At 40.4% G+C, this 7,145-nt stretch overlaps 1 non-coding gene across 1 annotated transcript; it reads right to left on the bottom strand.

Moving 5' to 3' along the window:
- Nucleotides 1–4,382: 4,382 nt before the first annotated feature.
- LOC141618084 (small nucleolar RNA R71) lies at nt 4,383–4,489 on the bottom strand. Its single transcript, XR_012531298.1, has one exon. It is a non-coding gene; the product is annotated as a small nucleolar RNA R71 (small nucleolar RNA).
- Nucleotides 4,490–7,145: the final 2,656 nt, after the last annotated feature.

Below are 7,145 nucleotides of genomic sequence, written 5' to 3'. Positions count from 1 at the left end.
GTGCAATTTCATCATTGAAATCGATCGTTCCGACTCAACCTAAATGCAAAAATAAACGTGAAATATTTTTGAAATTTTCGAAAATGATTTAATTTTTATGAGATTTTTGATTTTTTTTAAATTAAAAACAAACAATGCATGTGAAAATTAAACGTGATAACAGAGATGCAATAAAAACAGTATGCGGACATAGATATGGATACATATACCCTCCCCAAACCAAACCGTACAATGCTCTCATTGTACCCAAAAATAGGGAAAGGAAATGCAAACTGAGGAGAAGAATGAAGCTGCAGAAAACTCGCAAGAACACGCGAAGTAGGGACCTCCCCCAAACCAGCCAGCAACAAGGGAGGTCGCTAACAGCAACGTCACTGTAAGCGAATCCAAACAACGAACTCGACGGTACTCGATCGAGAAGATATAGCACTCGATCGAGTACATTGGGCTGCAAAAGTTGTCGATCGAGTAGACATAGGTACTCGATCTAGTGGTCATCATCGGCGGGTCCTCTATCGAGAGCATTAAATGTTCGATCAATAGAGTAAAGTGCTCGATCAAGAGAATAAAGTACTCGATCGAGCTCCTTAAGCCTGAACTCCTAGGCGTTCCTTGGAGCACCTGCAAACTCGCAATACACGACCACAAATACGACCAAAAACCAAGTCTAAATTGTTTACAGTCTGTGGTCTGAAAACCAATTATTACATGTCCAACAAAAACTGAAATGTTTGAAAATAAAAGAAAATGTTTTAAACTTCGGGTTGCCTCCCGGTCAGCGCTAGTTTCAGATAGGTCCCAGCTCGACCGACTTTTCTTCATTTCAATTGCTCCAGTTAGTCACGTTCAAAGCAATTCAAAGCTCTTAGCAAACGATCATATATCTGCGCATGTGCTACACAAAAGCATAAGTAGCACCTAAATATAAAAGTAGCATATAAAACCAATCTGAGGTACCGTCTCGACTTAACAAATTTCCGATGACAAATATAGTGAAACATTAATACTTATTTGTCCAACCGGGAGAGGGTGGAGCATCAAAACAGAAAGCAGAAGTCACATGAGGTAGTTTACTATCAGCCATACCAATAATCCTGAAGTTATCGTTAACCACCTCAGGTCGGTCGCTCCTAACGTCGGAATCATTGGCAAAAGAGTATATTACCTCTACCGTGATAGGAGCATTCATTGACTCAGCTACCTTCTCGTTCCCCTCCTTTATGGGTTCTATCCCATATATTGCAGTCTCTAAAGCATCCAGCTCGGCTTTCCAAATGAGAGATTCATCATAACCATTGTCTTCTTTCATATCGTCATCCGAAACGGACCTAGATGACATAGCATAGCTCTCTGTGACCAATGTATTCAGTCGATCAAAAATGGTACTCGATCGAGAGCTTTTTTGGTGAATACTGCTCGATAGATCACATGTAACTGCTCGATCGAGTGATTCTTCGTGAAAAGTGCTCGATCGAATGTTGAATTCTGTTCGATCCAGCTCTCCCTCATATAATTCATTCGATCGAACATTGTAGCTAGTTCGATTAAGCTTTTATTGCTGTACAATGCAGAAGTCTTCGTATGATGCTTTGTTTTCAGATAAATCTTCGGGTTTCGAGTCATAAATATCATCATCGTTAATAGGCAACTCAGGTCCTTCATAGGAAAGACCACTTTCGGTACAGGTAGTATATACCATCTCTGAGTGCCTAAAATCCAACTTGGTAGCTAATTGAGCTATTTGAGACTCAAATTCCTTGATATGACCCTCTCTAGATTTATCATTTTCTTGCATTTGAAGTGCAAGTGTCTTCATCAAAGACTTCAATTCAGCAATCTCTTCTTTCTATTTATCAGAGGAGGAGCTTGTTGTTGCGGTGGCCAAACAAATTGAGACTTTTGATAGCCTCGTTTCTGAAGCGGTGATGTGACCATAATTGGCGCATATTTAGCCCCCGAATTAGCCTTGTTTCCATGCTTTTTAGTGCTTATTTGGGTCATTTCTTATCTTTAGTTCTTTGTTTTGCATATTCTTTGAGATTTTGATCCCTTGGTAGGAAAGGAGTAAGAATCTTGCATTTTCATGGCAAAACGAGACTAAATTGATCGAATTCAATGACCAAGCATCAAGGAGAGACAAGATTAGAAGGCCTTTGTACATATCATAGTAGAAGAGCAATGTTGAGGAAAGATCCTTGAGTCCCCAAGGAAATCCCCAAGAAATTTATAAAGAAAAGGGAAGAAAAGAAGAAGTTACTATCGACGACAATCCGAGCGGATTGTCAACAATCCGCCCGTCCGGCCTCGCACAATCCGAGCGTCCCGTGCGAGAATCCGCTCGGATTCCCCTCAACAATCCGACCGGATTCCCAGAATCCGCTCGGATTCCACCGCCCAAATCCGGCCGTCCCGACCTTATTCCGCCCGGATTTCTTCACAAAGACGGATTGTCTTCTTCAAGCTACGAAAAGAGAAGCCCTTCTCTCGGAAAATACCGGGTCCTCCTTGCTCAACTTAAAAGTGTAATTACTAGTTTAGCCCTTAGTTAACCCTAATGCATCCTCCCTAATTTTCACTATAAATACCCCATTAGGCTAATTAGAGGAGCATGTTCTTCTTATCAATAATTAGTGTAGTTAATATCAATCAAATCTCTCTTCAATATTGTAATCAAGTATTAATCAAGTTTTAATCCAAGTTTTAGTTCTTTAATCTCTCTTTTGTTCATCCTTTATTTTGGGTAATTGAAGATTATTTGGGTTATTATTGGGAGATTGACAACCTCTCAATCTAGCATTCAAGTACTTCTATTATTCTTGCTTTATTATTGGAATCATTAGTAGGTATAATCTCTTAATCCCTTTTTAATTATTGTTAATTACTTTCATTTATTCATCATGTTTCATATTGTTGGTATGATTGACAACCTTGCTAGCATGATCAACATGATAATGAGTGAGTAGTCTCTTAGCTAGGGTTAATGGGTGATTAGGGAAACCAACATGGGGAATGATTCATGCTTAAATTAATATGCTTTCATGTTTTATTTGCTTGCTTGTTTTGATCTCAACTCATGCACATGTTATATTTGATGAAATGCTAAGCCTATGAATCCTTGCATTTACTATCATCTCCTATCTTTTCAATGAGACTTGTAAGACATAACCCAACTCGAGTCTCATTAGACCATGCATGTTGTTGAGTAGGGAAGATTAAGTCGACTTGTAGGTGTTGTACAATCTAATCGATTCGGCTCCGGGACCCAAACTTTCCTAGGATTGTAAGATATAACCCAACTCAATCCATCACAACAATAATTGCTTGCTTATAATTTGAGAATATGTTTGTATGATCATATCCCATGATTCCCCTATGATCCCATGACACCCTAGTGCCTTTAATCAATTGTTTACACCCCTTTTTATTCATCTTGCTTGTTTATTTTCATTGTTATTCTAGTTTAGTAACCTTCTACATCAACCCAATTTGTGACACCCCTTAGACACCACTAGTTACAATAGAAATCTCATTTCAACTCCCGTCCCTTGGGATCCGACCTTTACTTGCCTCTTTACTAATTGTAGAGTTGCTTGTTAAGCTATAAATTGTGTTTTGATTCGACCGTGACCAACGACCACATCTTAATTTGTGAACACCTAGCGGGATCGCATCAAAAATGGCGCCGTTGCCGGGGACGGTGTTTGTTTGACTTAGATTTCTTTTTTTGTTATTAGTTGTGTCTTTCTTCACCTTGAGGAAGTAACACTCCTCAAGGTTTGTTCTAATTGTTTTTGAGTTGTTTGATATTTTGCATGTCTAGAAGGTTACAAAGTGATTTGTTACCTTTTGACCGTGAAATCGAAAGAACCTTGACGAACAATAGGAGACTTGTTAGGAGGAATTTGAGAGGTGTTGGTGAAGTTGTTCAACCCACTAGTGAGTTTGTCAATCCTTTCGCAATAGAGGGAGAAGAAAACCCATTACACAATACCCCACAAAATCCACCTACAATGCCAAAATTCTCGTCACACTCCGTACCCACTGAGGAGAATCTACCGAATGGTACTCCTACACCGCAACATCTCACCGGAAATTTTATTGCCAAGTCCGCCTTCATCCAACTAGTTGAGAGGAGCCAATTTGGGGGGATGCCTAGTGAGGATCCTCATTCTCATATGGAAACCTTTTGCGATTATTGTGATGCTATCTCTCAAACGGGCGTGACTCAAGACCAAATTAGATGGGTCTTATTTCCTTTTTCCTTAATCGGCACCGCAAAGCAATGGTTGAAGGGCCTTGATAAGGCCACCCTTGGAATAGATTCTTGGAAGAAGTTGGCTCTAGCTTTCTACAAAAAATTCTACCCACCGGAAAAGACCAACATGCTAAGAGCTCAAATTACGGGTTTTAAGCAAAGGGATGAAGAGTCTTTGTATGAAGCTTGGGAGCGGTTCAAGGGAATTTGTCGCTCATGTCCTCACCATGGACTTAGCGAATGGTTTTTGGTGCAACAATTTTGGAATGGTTTATATGAAGATTCTAGGAATATTCTCAATATGGGATCGAATGGGATGTTCACCGAGGTTGATGACAACCAAACTTGGAGCAAAATTGAAGAGATGGCAATCCACAATTCACAATATAGTAGGCCTCGCAAGACTACTAGAGGAGGAAAGTATGAAGTGGACGCCATTACTCAATTAGGTGCCCAACTAAGCTCCCATATCGATACAATCAACTTGAAGTTTGAACAAGCTATGGCTAGACTTGAGGAAAACTCAAAATCATCAAAGCATCATGTCAATGCCATGACGGCATCCTCATCAATCCCAAGTGGGATATGTGAGAATTGTGGAACTTTGGGTCATGACCCAAGTGAGTGTAGGGGAACAACCGAACAAGTTAATGCTTTCCAAGCATATAAAAGTGGTACCCCTTATTCAAATTTTTACAATGAAAACACCAAGTTCCATCCAAATCTCTCATACAAAAGCCAAAATGTTCAAAACCCTCAAACAACATACACTCCACCACCCATGAGAAACCAAAATCAAAGACCCTTTTACAATCAAAACCAAGGTTACCAAAATCAAAATCCATACAATCACCAAAATGACCAAGGCTTTGATGTCCAAAAAGCGGTCCTCCAAATGCAAAAGAATCAACAAGAATTTTTCACCCAAATGCAAAAAGATAGCCAAGCAAAAGAAACCACCATCAACAACATTATAGCTCACACCAAGATGTTGGAAACACAATTGACTCAACTAGCATCTTCAAGCTCACAAAGACAAAAGGGGCAATTACCACCTCAAAGTAATCCCCCTAGACATGAAACGGTTAGTGCCATTCACTTGAGAAGTGGTACAAGGTATGAAGCACTAAAGAAGCAAGTTGAGGATAAAGTTGTGGAAGCTAGTGAAAAGGAAGAAATTGTGCAAAACTCCAAAGATGGAGAATCATCAAAAGAAGAAAGTTCAAAGAAAAATGAAGTCAAGGCCAAAGAGAAGGAGCCCATTGTGATTAGACTTCCTTTTCCAAGTCGTCAAGCCAAGCCCAAATTTGATGATCAACTTGGAAAGTTCATGGAAATTGTGAAGAATTTAGAAGTCTCAATTCCTTTCACGGAATTAATCAATCACGTTCCGGCCTATGCGAAATACATGAAAGATATCCTCACAAAGAAGAAGTCAATCCGGAAACTTGAGACTATCGCCTTCACTAAGGTGAGTAGTGCAATACTTCAAGGGAGTTCACCTCCAAAGTTAAAGGATCCGGGAAGCTTCTCAATACCGTGTACCATTGGCGACACGACGATCAACAAAGCCTTATGTGATCTAGGGGCTAGTGTGAGTGTCATGCCGTACTCGGTAAGTAAAAGGTTGGGGATGGGAGAGCTTAAATGCACCAACATCACACTCCAAATGGCCGATAGATCGACGAAGACACCGTTAGGGATATGGGAAGATGTCCCCGTGCGAATTGGGAAGTTTTTCATCCCGGTGGACTTTGTCATTGTTGATATGGAGGAAGATTCCAACATTCCAATCATCCTAGGAAGACCTTTCCTACACACCGCCGGTGCGGTGATTGATGTGAAACATGGAGAGCTCACTCTAGAAGTGGGAGATGAAAGCATAACTTTTAATCTTGACAAGACTATGAGAGCTCCTCGTTTGCATGAGCCATGTTTCATGATTGATCATTATAGCCGAAAAGATGAAAGGAAGAAATCGGAACTCCAATGGAGGAAGAAAGTTGAAGATGCTCCATTCAAAGAGCAAGTGAATAGTAACAAGGAGAGCTTGCAAAGCTCATCAAAATCAACCAACGAAGAAGAGGATGGCCTCATTGGCCAAGAGAAGAAATTGGGAGAGTTGTCTCCATCTAAGCAAGAGATTTTCAATGATCAACTCAATGAAGTTTGTGGTCTTTGGGACGACGAATTTGAAGGGATTTTTAATCCCTACATTGGGCATGCCATCGATCATGATCAACAACAAAGGCCACGGTCTATTGAGGACCTCTACCATAATAATGAACAAGCTTTTGATTACTTCTTCAAGGTGTTGAGCAACATCAACAACACCTTGAACATGCCCCCTTGACATCTCATCAAGAATGAGAGTTTGGTGGAGTCCTCCCTAAAGCACCACTTGTAAATATTTCTAACTCCCTAACTTACATTTCAATTCTTGTATTGCATTTTTGTCATCTTTGGATTTTTATTTACTTTGAAAAAAATAATTGTCATGTAAGAGAGAAGTGAGGGAGGGACTAACAATTTCAATTGATGTGTAGTGCCTTACCTTAGTGTGGGGATGGCAATTGCCTAGGCTATCCTTGCCTTAGTAGTGCCCCCACAATGAAGACCACAAGACTTGAAAGAAAGAATGGAAGAATGATAAAGGGAATGCGCTGTGCACGGGTGGAACTGAATCCGTGTACATAGGGGAAGAATCCGAGCGGATTCCCAAGAATCCGCCCGTCTTATGCAATCCGAGCGTCCTGCAGGAAAGACGCTCGTCTTGAACTGAGCTGAATTTTGAGATTTTCTTGACTGTTAAAGAATCCGAGCGGATTTCTGAAAATCTGCCCGTCCTGAAGAATCCGTCCGTCTTGTGAGAAAGACGCCCGTCTTTGCA

This window comes from Silene latifolia, chromosome 1 (assembly GCF_048544455.1).
Source record: "Silene latifolia isolate original U9 population chromosome 1, ASM4854445v1, whole genome shotgun sequence".
Classification (NCBI taxonomy): domain Eukaryota; kingdom Viridiplantae; phylum Streptophyta; class Magnoliopsida; order Caryophyllales; family Caryophyllaceae; genus Silene; species Silene latifolia.
This window is presented reverse-complemented; position numbering and strand designations above follow the sequence as displayed.